This window comes from Callorhinchus milii, unplaced genomic scaffold (assembly GCF_018977255.1).
Source record: "Callorhinchus milii isolate IMCB2004 unplaced genomic scaffold, IMCB_Cmil_1.0 Scaffold2, whole genome shotgun sequence".
Lineage (NCBI taxonomy): Eukaryota > Metazoa > Chordata > Chondrichthyes > Chimaeriformes > Callorhinchidae > Callorhinchus > Callorhinchus milii.
In genome coordinates, this window is record NW_024704743.1 from 66538078 (window position 1) to 66554191 (window position 16114).

The window sequence follows — 16114 nt, forward strand, 5'->3', positions numbered from 1 at the left end:
AAAATTACTTTTTTTGGTCAGCCGGCCATCTGATACATGCGGAAACCCATCGCCATGCTTCAGAGTACTGAAACCAAACTGAGGATTCCATGCATCCCACATATACATGGAAATTCCCTTTCTCTTTATTGAATTCCACTTATCTACTTACTCTGCTATTTGTGACATCTTGCAATCTTCAAACTTGTTCCTCACAGTTTACTATATCCCTAATATAGTACTATCACCAAATTTAGATACAACAACAACAAGATTATATTTGTATAGTGCCTTTCACGTCAGGAGGATGTCCTAAGGCGCTGGACAATCAGTTTTTCGGATCCAAGTGGGGGTCAGGAACAGGGAGGGTGGAGGGCAGGGCAGGAAGGAGGGTGATCGAAGGCATGGATAAAAGAGGAGAGTTTTGAGATGGGTCTTAAAGGAGGCAAGGGAGGGTACGAGGCAGAGGAACTGCAGGATGGAGTCACAGAAGGTGGGGATAGAGTGGCTAAAGGCCCTCTCAGCAATGGTGGGGGGGAGGTCGAAGCGGGAGACATGAAATAGGCTGGAGCCCGCTGAACGGAGGGAGCGAACAGGATGGTAGGGGGTTAGGAGGTTGCTGAGTTAGGGGGGAGCAAGGCTATGGAGGGCTTTGAAAGCGAGGACCAGTATCTTGAACTGTGTCCTCTGTGTGATGGGAAGCCAGTTGAGTCAGGTGAGGATGGGGGTGATAGGATCGCGGAGCCTGGTGTGGGAGAGGACATGGGCTGCAGAGTTCTAGATCATCTGCAACCTATGGAGGAAGGAGTTGGGGAGGCCGACAAGCAGGGAGCTTGCTTAGTTGGGCCTGGATGTTATGAATGCGTGCATGAGGGTCTCAGCGGCCTTCGGTGTGAGATAGTGGCAAGGCCGGGCAATGTTGCGGAGGTGGGGAAGGCAGAGCGGGTCATGGATGTGGGGTAGAAAGGACAGTTGAGGGTCAAACAAGATGCCAAGGTTCCGGACTGGCTCAGTGAGGTTGTGTGTGTATCCTTGGATGGTGATGCCGTCATTGCCTGAGGTGAAGAGGCGCTGACAGGAGGGCCTCAGTCTTGGTAGCGATCAGCTGTAGAAAGTTAGCTCTCATCCAGGACTGTCTGACAACAACAACAACACAATTGCATTTGTAAAGCACCTTTCACATCAGGAGTACGTCCCAAGGCACTGGACAGACAGAGGTATGGACCCGAGCTGGGTGTCGGGGAGGAGGAGGATGGAGTGCATGGGGGGAAGCAGGGAGATCGAAAGCACGGTCGAAAGGGAGGGTCTTGAGATGCGTCTTGAAAGTGGCAAGGGATGGGGCGAGGTGGAGGGGCTGCGGGATGGAGTTCCAGAGGGTGGGTGCAGAGTGGCAGAAGGCCCGCCCGCCAATAGTGGGGCGAGCGAGGCGGGGGATGTGAAGCAGGCCGGAGCCCGCTGAGCGGAGGGAGCGAGCAGGATGGTAGGACAGCAGTGGTCCTGGAGTTGAGGGTGGAGATACCATGTCTTTTACACCAAAGTCCAGATTATTTACATATGTGGAAAATAACAGTGGCTGCCCCCCCCGCTCGGGTCCCGAACCAACTGTCCAGCGCCTTGGGACGTCCTCCCGACGTGAAAGGCGGTCTATAAATGCAATCTTGTTGTTATTGTTGTTGTTGTTGCTTTGTATGGACTGCTTTGTTACATAACTGATTACATTGGGCTAATCCAAAAACACCTGAATACTATTACTCTCTGCTTTTTCTCCTACAACTAACTCTCTTTCCTACCATACCAACGCTGCAATATTATCCCTAACACCCACAATTTTGCAACAAGCCTCTTAAGTGACATCTTATCAAACATCCTCTGAAAATTCACAAGTACAACAATAACAACTTGCATTTATATAGCCCCCTCCACGCGGGCGGTGTCCCAGAGCGCTTAACAATGATGGAACCTGATGCCAAGTCAGGGGGAGGGGGAAGGTACAATATCCATTAGATGCTCTTTACCAAACATTTTGTTATTTTCTCAAAAATTCTTGTCAATTTCTGTATTCATGAGCAACTTGTTTCTATAAATCTGTGATGTCTGTTCACAATTCAGCCATGTATTGGAAAATCTTTAATTTAGTCTTTCATCATGCTCTATTCTTCTTCACCAGATTAACAAGAACAATTCACCAAGTATTTTTCTTGAAGATATCACTCTTGTGCAATACTGACATTTGTATTTGTATTATATGCTCAGCACTGCAACTGACCCCTGAGTCAAAACCTGATCATGAATATTTTTGTCATAAGTGCCATCTGAAAGAAATAGCATTCAACAAGAATGTTTCTTCAGTGACCTATACCCTATTTGGCTCAAACAACTTAGCATCTTTTACATTATAGCCCACACATATTATTATAGAAATAACATACCACAATAACACAATGCTTTAATTTCATGGCTGTCAAAAATATTTTGGAAAAACAGACTATTCTTTCAAAGATTCTTCCGAGGAATGTCTGTTCTGTCGATATTAAATTTGAAGAAGATCAACTTTTTGAACAGATATCAACCTCTTCTCTTCACTCCCAGGTTCCCATCACCTACAAGAAAGGAATATGGGTTAGAGGGTGGAAGCCATTAGAATGACACAAGCCATGCATTCGTGCAGCTCACGTCTGTGGTCAAACATGAATACCTGTCACAAGATTTAACAGGAAAAAGAGATTTCAATAGGAACGTTACTTCAGCTTCTACCTGTCCCTCTGGAACTCCATCCCACAGTCCCTCCGCCTCGCCCCCACTCTTGCCTCCTTCATGACCCATCTCAAGAACCTCCTCTTCGCCTGTGCCTTCGGTCACCCTCCACCCTCCTAGCCTACCCACCCTCCAATCCTCATGATCCTAACCATCAGTTCGGGTGCAGATCCCTGTCTGTCCAGTACCTGGATGTCCTCCTGACATGAAAGGTGCTATACAAATGTAGTTTGTTGTGGTTGTACTCTGGGGAAAAGAACAGTTGTAACAACTAGTGGTATTGAATGGTTTGAAAAATTTGCATCATCTGAAAATATAACAACAACTTGTTATAGTGTTCTTCATCAGGGTAGCATCTCAGAGCACTTAAAATAAAATATACTATTGGCAAAAGATAGATACTTGGGAATAATAAGTTAATCACAAATAATATTAATAATATTAATATTACTAAGTATCCTGTTGTGCAATAGGCGTTCGCCCACAAATATACAGTCAATTCACTTTACAGTATATTCTGTGAAGCGCTTTGGGACGTCTAGAAGATGTGAAAAGCGCTATATCAAATGCAAGGATTATTATTATTATTATTTTATGTTTTCTGAAACCTATCTGGATTCTGATGGAAATCACTGAATTGGTCAGCAAACCAGAATGCCCTGTAATTTTCTTCATCTGAACAAGGTAGTTGTTCTTGAAATCAAACTTGTCAGGTAGGGAGATGTTAACTGGTGAATTACATTTAATGTCAAAATGACTCCAAGGTACTTTACACTATGAGTTACTTTTTTCTCAACTATTTTTTCTCCCTTCCTCTCAAAAAGGTGTGTGATTCAGTTATTTCCCTTTTACTGGGGTATGCTTTCACAGGCACTGGGCTTTTTTTGTTCCTTGCCCAAGAAGCTATCTTCAGGTGTGACTTCTCACGGTGAGTGAGCATTAGCTATTTAGTGGCATCACAACCATGACTCAATGTCTATAAGGACATCTAATAACACATCTTTAAACCACTGATGGTCTTTTGTTTAAGAATGTGAAACATTTCAGGTCCCATAGCAGTCTGTACAGATTTCTATGTTGAGAAGCTATTCTCTGGATAGGAATAATGAACCCTAGCTGCTTTTTCCATTTTTAAGTGAGGGTGAAAATCATAAAAGGATGTTTCCCTCCTGCCTTTTTGTCATGCTTCCCACATGGTCATGATTACTGTTAAATCAATGTATTGATTCCTTGAGTGTAAACCTACCTTTATATTTTATGACAGACAGCTGGCAAAATCTCACTTGCATCAGTTGAAACCTTAGGTTTATAACTCACAAAATCTGTGTGAAAGTTATTTATGTGTACACCAATACAAAGTATTGTTTATATAGTTATTAGTAGCAAGACATTTTGTGGTTGTAGGAAGGAGTTTGATGTAAAACTAGACAACTTGGCATTTGCCCTTTGAGCTGATTATAACAGAAGAAAACAGAAATGAGGAGAATCTAATCAATTGAATTATCGAATCATCACTAAATTCCCACAGATCATCACATCCTCACACTAAAATCAAAGTCATAAACGTTTTAGTCAAGAATCTGTTCATTTCATTAGCAAAGTTTTCAACTGAATTAGAATTCACTGCATCAGGTTAAAATATCTTCATCAAGTCAAGATCTACAGAGTTATTCTCTCCTTACCAATAAATGCACTGAACTTTGGTAGAAGTGTGTTTCATTCTCCAGTTGTTTTATAATGGTGCTATGGTGATGAATTTACATTCTCCATCCTCCTCATCACTATTTATAATCCATGTTTCTGTCTCTGTCTGCAGTCTTCTGTAATGTATCTTGCATCTCTGATTCCTTCTCCAAAGAGAAAAAACTTTTAAATCCTGGTCTCCTGCTACAAGACCACCATGATGTTATTTATTCTGTTCCAAATATTATGAATTAAATTATTACCTATCAATCAATTCCTGTTTGCCTCATTGGTATAAGAACATAAGAATTTGCTCAGCAAAGGAAGACCAAGGTCCACCTAGTTCGCCTTCCACCGTCCTGACAGTAGCTTGATGTGTTGTGTCCTAAACTATATACTGTATCACAAGATATTATTTTCTATTTCTGCTAGAATATAATAGCAACATGTGTCAATGAATCAGCAAACTGGAGCCACGTTAAAAGGGCCAAATTCTTTAAACTGCTGACATTAAACTCATAATATTTGGAACAGAATAAATAACATTATGGTGGTCTTGTGGCAGAAGACCAGGATTCAAAAGTTTTGTAAACCCCCCCCCCCCCAAGTGAAGCGCTTTGAGACAGCCTCCCAATGTGAAGGGAACTATATATGTATAAAAGTATGGTTATTAAGCCGAACAACATGAGGAATTTTGTGCCCCACATGTCCAAGTGCAATTCACAGCACATGATACAGCTTTCGAAATCAGAAAACTTTTGTCCTGCACTAATTTTTCACAATCATGATATGTTTATACAGGCTCTGGATGTTATCATTTGCCTCCAATTAGCAATTTGCCATGATATAAAATAAAAGCGGGTTTCCTGTCATAAATCCATTATAATCTCACATTCATCTTCCTTCAAACAATGTTTGTGCAGGATTTAACATTTTGCAGTCAATACTGCAGCAATCTTAAGCATAAATGGAAGAAATAAAACAGAGAACATTTCCAGTTATGGTTAAGACTTAAAATAATTCAAACATGTGAATAAGTTCCTTTTCAATAAAATACCAGTCAGGTAACCTGACCTCTTTGATAAACATATTGCCTTTTTGTGTGGGTGGGTTTATCAAGTAAGAAAATGTGTATTAATAAGAGATTAAGAAGCACTTTATGACAAAAATACATTGACCAACAAGTGGAGAATAACTCTTCTAGGGCCTCAAACTCCAGAACTGAATATTGAAAGATTTTGTGTCAGTTTACGGTTTGTGTCAGTTCAGTAGTGCTTAAATATTCTGGGAGAGGTGTACATCTTGCCTAACACCTCCCAGAAAATGGAAAGCAAAGCAGCCAAAGCAGACAAGATCCCAAAGCTGGAGTCCAGTCATTCACCTTGACTAGTAAATAGCAAATTATTTGATTATGGGCAATGCTCTGTTTCCTTCATTAGATGTGCTCACTGTCTATGTGTCCTTCTCTCTGTGTATTAAATTGTTAGAACATACCAGTCTTGACAATGTCCCACACAGCAGCCTGAACAGTACAAAACAGATTCAAAAATTTGCGCACACTTCATAGAGTCATAGTACATATTGGACAAATGATTTGGCAACTGGTATTCATGAAAATACATAAATAAATGTACAGTATTAATAAATATGAAGAACTTGCTTTCACACATATATGGTACATATCAAAATCGTTTTCACTTTATTAGATATATCGTAAAAATAATAGCACATCAAAGGTTATTTAAAAGTAAGGAGTAAATAATGCCATCACTATGATTGTATCCCACATGCATACATCAGTAGTAAAGGGTAGCCTAGTGTATAGAGGTTACAGAAGCACACAGACATATAAACTGACCCCCCAAAATGCTCACAAGGTTTTACAAAATGGAAATAATGCCAGCCTTACAACAAACATCATATCACCATCAGGGTCACACTGTAATGTACGTGTAATCTGCACCAGTTCTTCAAAGATGACGTTTATTTCTCTTCATGAACAATGAGGCCAATCTATTAGACACTCAATCTTTCCATCAGAGACATAAAACAATGTCCAAATATTTTTTAAATCATTGAACTGTGAAGCCTGTTATAATTCAAATCAAAGAGACAAAGAAGCCATGAGCAAATGGGCAAGTTCAGCCAGTTTATATTCTTGGCTAGCTTCAAGTTGTAGCTTGCATTTAAAAAGGTGGAGATCAGTTCTTACAGTGATATACGACATGGCTTTCTCCATGCTGGCTGGTGAAGTTGCTTGTTGTCCCTCTGCAAGTGTCATTGTTTTGAGCACGAGGAGATGTCGCTGGTATAGTTGGGAGAAAGGAAACAGTTCCAAACATCAGATGTCTGGCAGACAAGCTGGGAGATTTTAGTTCAGCAAAGGTGAAGTGGTTTTTCTGAGGGAAATAGATACCGGCAGATTCCTCATGTGCTTCATCCATCCAGTGCTGCGTACATTCAGTGTAGTTCAACAGGTTGAGCATATGGGTCGATGACTAGAATCAGTATATACCTGTTAGCAGCTAAGTGACCACACCTCATGAAGGAAATTCACTACATGTTGATGAGAAACAACTTACCTAGTGATTGTGGCAGGAAGGTCATAAGACTATGATTTGTGAGGTTTGATGTTCAGGCATTCTGAAGAGATGTTATGTGTTGTAACAGAATAGCAGATGATGTTTTCTCAGTACAGCAATTCTTCAGAATGGAAGTACAGTAAATCCCGGGCTATCAGACTCCGGAAATTCCAACTTAGCCAGACCAGAACCCAAACCCCAAAATTAAACAATTTCCGCAGGCCTGCACTCAGGCAGACTCCCACCAGTCCACCCGCCTAGCAGCCCACCTCCTTCACTGTGGCCAGGTATATTGACTTTGACTCAGATTGTTTGAATCCTACGAGCAGAAAATAGCTTATCCGTGGGATTCAGCTGGGCAGATTGGAGCTCTTCACTCCCCTCCCCTGTCCTATTAGTCTGGCCAGCCAGGGTTTAAGTGTAGTACAAAGATTGAAGTGTGATCACATCCTCTGCCTACACCTCCCCCCCTCCCCCCACCCCGACCCTCACCCTACAATGTGTGTGGGTTGGGGGGCAGAGAATGTGATCCTATGTGAAGCATATGTAAACCGGTAACTTGTGTATGCTGTGAATTTGAATGTTTTGAGAGAAAAACTTTTATCAATGGGGGAATGGACCGATAATTGTTGCAACTCCTTCATGTGCAGTAATAATAATAATATTAATAATAATTCTTGCATTTGATATAGTGCCTTTCACGTCTGGAGGACGTCCCAAAGCGCTTCACAGAACACACTGTAAAGTGAATTGATTGTATATTTGTGAGCGAACGCGGCAGCCAATTGCGCACAGCAATGTCCCACAAACAGTCATAGATTGAAAATGACCCATTTATTATTGTTTTTTGTTTTTTGGAGGGATTATTATTAGGTGTGTGGAGTAAGGAAACTTGCCCAAGGTTTCGCCCTCTGCCTGGAATTGAACTCAGGTCTCTCACTTGCAAAGCGAGTGCTCTAACCACTGAGCTACAGGACTCCATAATGGATTGTCAAGTCAATGAGTGGGGAAAGACGGTCTCTCAATGGCAACAGCAGAGGAAGATCAGATAATGAGCTACACCTCACTGCAACCAGAAGTACCTTTGGTTAGAGACAGATAATGGCTGAAGTCTGCAACGTCTGAAAATAAAGTTTCACTTAAAAGGACATATATCCTAATTTACCTGCTATCCAGTCTGTCACAATGGTCACTTATCTAGTAGAATGTAGCATGTTTAGATTAATGTGTAACAACCTATAATTGAGCACTGGTCTTAAAGAAGCCTAAAGCAATAGAAATTACAAAATAAACTAACAGTGGTTTGAACTCCACACGTTTATAAGACCAGTTAAGGTTTTATTTTGTTAACATTGATTTCTTTACACCAGAAATAAAAAGGCTGACAGAATTTTGCTCGGACATTAAGACTGAATACTTTTTTACTCTGCAAATTCCATCATTAACAGCACAAAGTTTATGGCAGCATTTCGGGCCCAGAGAGATGAAGGCAGAATGAGCCGAATGGACTTTCTGTGCTAAAACATTCTATGTACGGTTCTATAATTCAAGCAATGCTTGTAATCAGATTAGTGGCACCACTTGCTTGCATAGAAATGAAATTGTATGAATTGTGAATTCTATGAATAATATACCATGCAGCACATGTTTCTTATTAATTTTCAGAAGTAAGGATTTAATGAACAATTAAGATATTATAAATTTCCCTGTCAGATTGTCTCTGTTATATTGTCTCCAAAGTCTTTTTGATGATCATCTGCTCCCAAGATCATATATTAAGGGCATTGATTCAAACCAAATCATTGTGCTTTATCATTATAATTTTTCTATTGTTTTGAAACTTTTAGTTATTCCTGTATTATACTTCTGTTAATGGGTTCCCCTGGAAGAACAAAGTGTTTCTTATTCAGGGAGGACTACCTTTGAATCCAGCCTAGCCAAGCTTAATAAAAGTCACCCTTATCTAAAAGAGATTGCTAAAGGTCACAATTGTCTTTTAGCAGTCTCAAAGCAATTCCTTGAGGATCAGAAACCCAAAGCAAAACAAAGATTTTTGCCTTAATTTCAACATGATTTGCATCTGTGCACAAAAATACTTATATGGAGAATAGCAATGTCAACTAAAGAAAATGGGATGAAATGTACAGTTCTTTCTTAACTCATTCCGTGTTTTAATTAACACAGGAAGTGGGTTAATAAACCCCTGCAAATTTTACTCCTATATTTCCTGGGTATCAGAATTAAGATTCATCTGCTGAATATGGCCCTAGATAAAATTATTCATTCACTTTTTGGTTATTTGTGGACATAGCTGTGTGTAAATTAGCTGTCGGTTGACCCACTGAGCACACAGTAACTATATGTACAGTACAGTAAATCTTGTGAAGCACCTAGGGACTTCCTCCCAACATGAAAGCTGCTATATCAAATGTAAGGATTATTAGGATTATTATGCCAGGAAGAATTCTTAATTTAACCAGTGTTGAATCTGTGCCAGGCTTCCTTAATATGGTGCTAATAAACAGAATCACAACATGCTGCGATTCGCAGCTCTGTTGTTCACCTTGATTGAGTACTTCTGGCTGTAAAATTTGGGATTCCATCTTTGAGATTTTAAAACTTGATATGACAGCAACAACATTTTGCAACTATTTAGCACCTTTCACATAGGAGAACATCTCAAAATACTTCATGATATCTAAGTAGGATGAGCATTTATAAAAATATTATTAATAATACTATAATAATAAGTAAGCTCATGCATTTCATATGCTGTAGTGCCTTTTAACATCGCTGTAACATCTGAAAGGACTTCATACTCCACTGGCTCCACATTCCTCCAGTGGACTTTGTTCTGGCATTTAATTCCCTCCACAGTCCCTCCCCACCCTATCAACCTTAACAACAACAACAGCAAAATTACATTCATATAGCACTTTTCATGTCGGTAGGACGTCCCAAGGCGCTGGACAGACAGAGTTACGGACCTGAGCTGGGGGTCGGGTTCGGGGAGGGTGGAGGGCAGGGGGGAAGCAAGGATATCAAAAGCACAGTTGAAGAGGAGGGTCTTGAGATGGATCTTGAAGGTGGCAAGGAGGGGGCGAGCGAGGCAGGGATGTGAAGCAAGCCAAAGCCCGTTGAGCAAAGGGAGCAAGCAGGATGTTAGGGGGTTAGGAGGTCGCAGAGGTAGGGGATATCAAGACCGTGGAGGGCTTTGAAGGTGAGGACCAGGATCTCGAACTGTATCCTCTGTGTGATGGGAAGCCAGTGGAGTTGGGAAGGATGGGGGTAATAGGGTCGTGGAGCCTAGTGCGGGAGAGGACACAGGCTGCAGAGTTTTGAATGGAGGTAGGAGTTGGGGAGGCCGACAAGCAATGAGTTTGCATAGTCGAGTCTTGATGTAATGAAAGCATATATCAGGGTTTCGGTGGCCTGCAGTGTGATTCATTTGGAGCCGGGTGACATTGCGGAGGTAGGGGAAGACAGAACAGGTCATGGTGCAGAGGTTGAAAAGAATAAGGATGCAGGGATAAATCACAAAGTAGTGGGAAAGAATGAGTTAGAATAGGAGGCGTTATTGTTGGTTTTGATGTTCAACACAGTGATGATGCAGGGAGATGGAATGTGTGTAGGATGTAACATTTGGAACTTGGAATGAACATGAAAAATTAATAATAAAAACAAAATAAGAAAAACAAGTACATTCCTGATGGGGAGGGAGATGTTGAAGTTAACTTTATTTTAGCATATTGTTTAAGTTTCTTCTTTTTATTATTTTAAAGTTAGTTTGAACCAATTTTTTTTAAAAAAGTTACTCTCTTTAAATAGTTAGGTCTCGGTTTGATATTGAATGTCAACTTCTTTATATATGTTCTAATAACACTGCTGTTTTCAGTATATTGTTATAGAGATTCCATTTTTCCTTTATGCTTCCTCTGCACTATAATTTCTCAATTTATTGTTATTGCTTCTGCCTTATCTTAAATTCACCTCCCTTGATATTCAGCACATTAATGTTAATCTCCTTCCCTTTAGCCTGTGCAAGAATATTGAATCTATCTAAATTTTCATGAATAATAGGCAACTGCTCCCTAACATTCAAATTTCCTACCATCTAAGATTCACTGCTAAATAGTAAATACGTTATGGCCTCTTTCTTTATCTCTTACCAGAGCTACTTAAGTTCACATCTTGAAATCTGCCCGATCTACTAGCACTTCAATTCAGAATAATTACAATTCTCTGTTAATTCTTATTCATTTCCACAGTGCTGAAATAATTGTGTCAATTTCTTTGCTTTAATGGTCTACAGCCAATTCCATTTCCTACTCAATTGTCTCATGATGTCTTACATTGTCATCCTAATTGAGTTGGATCTCCTTTCTCTGAGGTCAAAGGCCCAGCTCTACCATTTAATTTGCTTCAAATTATGCAATTTAGGTGATTGCAATCAGTTCATTGGTAGCATTGCATTGTTGCCTCTGAGTCAGAAGGTAGTGGGTTCAAACACCACCTAGGACATTGAGCTTGAAGTCCAGGTTTACCCTCCATTGCAGTGCTGAGGGAGCACTGCATTGTCGGAGGTGCCGTTCTTCAGATGAATTGTTAAATTAAGGACTTGTCTGCCTGTTCAGGTGGATGTTAAAGATCCCATGGTACGTTTTTGAAAAAAGAACAAATCCCCAAGATAAAATTGGAATATTCATGTCATGGCAGTTTGTGCTACATTGCTGTGTGCACAATTGCATCTGTGTTTGCCTGCAAATAGACACAATGTGATAACACAATTGTAATGCCTAACCAATGCCAAGACTAATATATTTAATGGTAAGTATCCTTTATATAGATTCTGAAACCACTTTACTGAGCAAAAGGATAAATGAACATTCATGCGACTCCTTGTCCTCTCCTATAACCCATCAGAACTAAAATTGTACTTAGAATTGCTGGAAATTCTTCAATTCTGTCTTAATTTGTAAGCAAGTTTCCTGCAGTTCTTAAAAAAAATTCCAAATTAAGAATCATTTAATTTTTTTTCCAGTTTTGTTTGACCTGTTAGACAAAATGGCCTTACAGGCCAAGAACAAGTGGAATTTCAAGCCTCCGATTCTGGTTTACCTGCAGTTATTGCTCACTGTTTTCGGTTTTTATTTTTGTCATAGGGGATCTCTAGAAAGAAATCAGGAGCATAAATATTGGCTGACTTTTTTCCCATTGGCAAAGCTGTTGAACCTTATTGTAGCATCCTTACTCTCTCACCAACTGAGTTATTCAGATGAAGGGGGCCATATGTAGAATTTTGGGCCTTCAGTATCTAGCCAGTAGAGGGTGTAGAAACCTGGGAACATTCCCTCCATTCTGTAATTCCCTCCATTCTCCATCTCACTGCGTGATAAATACCAGGTAACTGCTATAATACCAAACTTAGAAAATCGAGACAATCAATTTTATGTCTAACCATAATGGAACTGTGATTTTATAATGAATCTTGCTTCTCCACACTTAGCAATATTCTCAACCATTGAACAACAATTAAAATAACATTTTATGCATCCTCACACTATTTTACTAAGACCAACATCTTGAAATTTTGTAAAAGCCAGAACTTTGATAATTCTTGGTTCCATGTTAGTACAATCCTTTTGTTCAAAGTATGCAGTAGAAATGAGATTTCAGTTCATTGATTGTAATGAAGGCCCATAGCTAGGAGATGAAAACCTGCTGAAACAAGAATGCAGCTACATCTTGAATACGCTACCTGTACATAATGAGCTGGCATCAGGACCATCCAGTGAATTCATAAAATCTAATTAATTCAAAAACTCCTCACCAAACTCTGCACATCCATCATCCCAGCCCTTGCCAGGCTCCACTAGCTCCCAATTGCAGAAATGGATTGTTTTCAAGATTCTCACACTGGTATACAAATCATTTCATTTTGTGGCATCTCCCTTCCTCTCCAATCTGCTTACACCCCACTCCTCTACCCACCCCATTTGTTCAGCTGGCTCCAGCCTCCTGTATGTCTCTCATTCCCTCTGTTCCACCATCGATGGCAATGCCTTCAGCCACCCCGCCCTGAAGCAATGGAACTCTTGCTTCAATCTCTCCACCTTGCCCCCCCCACCCACGGCTTGTCTTCAGATTGCTCCTGAAGACCTTCCTCTTCAACTGTGCCTACGGTTTCTACCCCTCGCTCCCTGGCTCAGGTTTGCCACTATTAAGCAATCTGAGACGGCACCTGGCATGAAGCGCATTATATAAATCCAAGTTGTTGTTGTGTGGGTGGAGAGGGGATTCATTTGATATTAAATTAAGTGAATTTTAAACAATGTTATAATTCTCAGCAGATCAAATTCTAAAACTTATTATTGTTCTTCCAGAGTGGAAGAGTTTTAGAAATTAATTGCTGGGGTGGAGGGGAGGCAAAGTTGGTACAGAATGCTTTCCTTTCATTTCCGTAGTTTTGTTTCAAATTCAGAAAATGCTATTGGAAGCAAATTGCATTGTAAATGGTTGTCAGAGTCCTAAGTAAAATGAGTTTGGGCAGTTCAGATTCAGGTTCCAGTGGGCATTCGTATATAGCAGAAAAATGTCCCTAATTTAGCACTAATTGCACTAAATTAGAATATTCTTTAAAAGCTATAAAGATGGCTGGTGTGGGAAATGGAAATGTCACAATAGTTCAGTTGGAGTGGGTATTTCCCAGAGTGCGGTGTTAACTAGTATTGTTGGACTAGCATAGAACAAGCTTTATCTGGCATGCTATATTTACCTTGTGAATTGTTCGTGCTGATACTGAATGTTAAAAATTCTTGATTGGGCAGCAAAGATTTTGCAATTCTTACATTATCAGAATAAACAATATCAATGTTATTTTAAGGCAAAATATCATTGCATGTTACAAAAAACAAATTTAGCCAAGGAAGAAAAATGTATTAATATTCAGAAATAGTAAATAATGTTGCTTGACTTTGATTAGTCTGAGAAAATATGTAATTACTTTTATAAAATGTGACAGGATTTCATTTGGGAAAGTGATGTTAATAATGATAATGACTGTCCTGCTCTGCATATAGAATAATTTTCACTTTGACTGAAATAGCTTGAACAGCAAAGTGCAGATTTTAATAATGTTCATTCAGTTATCAGCAGAAGCACAACAGAGACAGAGCAAAATAAACATGAGGATACAGTAGCTGTCAAAAGGTTTTCTATCATTAAATGAAAGAAGCAAGCTGTATTGAGAAAAAATATTCTTGTGACTACAGTATTGCATTATTTAAATTAAAAAATATATGTAGACATGTATTTTCTGCAAGCCTAAATATGTGGATATTTGCATAAAGTACAACTTTTGAACATCAATAATTGCAGTTTTGATATTTATATGTGATTCTGCTCCCCTTCTTTACAAAACTCAAAGCCTTGAAAAGTATGACATAATTCAGAACATTGGAACCAACCCTACAATAATATTTTCAGTAATTCCAACCAGTAGAGCAAGAGGGTACACATTGAGGGCTGTGAAGGACAAGGAGAGGACAAGAAACAGGAAGTATTTCTTGATAAGGAATGCATTAGCAGGAAGGGTGGGTGTGGCCGTGACACTGGACTCATTTGAGAAACAGTTGTAATCCAAAGGACCTTCTTCATGTGAAAGTCTCTTGTGATCTAATATTTCTAAACAAAAGATATTCTGATTAGAGATTACATGACTGGTGAAGCTCTTCAATATTGATTGTACAGGCAAGCTATGTCAGTCAGAAACTCAGAGCCTCCAGATTCTATTACGTTCTAATCTCTGCAACATTTTTTTTCAATTACATTTTTTTCAAGTCTTATTCATTTGATATTTCTATTTCTGCTTCAGCCCCAAATGGAGTTTGGTGGTGCCGTGGTTAAACACTCACATCATAATTTAAACATCATCCAGTTAGATCCATTCAGATAACACAGTTATTGTGCAATCAAGAGCTGTGCTTTGTACCTCCATCTTACTGAACATTTTGCAATGATTTGTTGCAGTTTTCATATCAAATTGATTAAAAATGTAATACACTCGTGGATTAACTGACAGAGATTCAATTTGGAGTGCTGCTCCCAAAGCCACCCAGGAGATGGAATCAGTATTGAATCAATGTACATGGCTATATGTAATGTGTCAGTCTGGCTCAATGGTAGCAGCTCGCCGCTGAGTCTGAAGCTTGTGGGTTCAACCCCCACAATGGGACAATGTGCAGTGCTACATTGGAACAATCCAACTGCTCCAAAACTCCTCCGCCCATGTACTCACCGGCCCTAAACTCCGTACCCCCATCACACTAGTCCTCGCCAGGCTTCACTGCCTTGTCTACAAATCTCTTCACACCCTGACACCTTCCTACTTCTTCAACCTGCTTATTCCCTACTCCATTTTCAGATAACGTCTTAAGACTTTCTTCTTCAACCATGCCTGTGATCATTTCCCCCTAATGCCTTGACTTGGGATCAGGCTACACCACTGGTAAGCGCTCCGAGACACTACCCTGCATGAAGGGCACTATACAAATGCAAGTTGTTGTTTTCGCTGGGATGCTCTGCATTGTCGAAGGTGGCGTCCTTCAGATGAAATTGGTCATTTACTTCATGTCTGTCTGTGTACTAACTGGCTGCTGCATCCACCCACAAAATACTTAGTCACTGTACTTTTTTAATATATCCTGTGGAGCGCCATAAGGTGCTCTTGTGATGTGAAAGTAGTTAAATTAAATACAAAGATTATTATTATAATAGTACCATTGGTTTACTTTAGTGAATGCCAAATCAGCTTTATTAGCCTGTTTAACATTATATGGGAGGTGGCATTTTCTGATTTGAAAATTAACTTAGATTTAGGTAGTGGGTTTCTGTGTGTGCTTTTAGCTGAACATGTGCATTTTTCTTTAGACTGACCCTTGTCTCTATACCAAATGCATGGATTATTATTATTATATAATACAATTGCTAATTATTTAAGCAATATCTGGGTTCATATATCTACATATATTTCAAAATATGTTTTATTTGCATCAAAATGGTGGAATCCAGTCCTGGGAGGAAAACATTCTCTGACTTATTTCCTTTCAATTTATGGT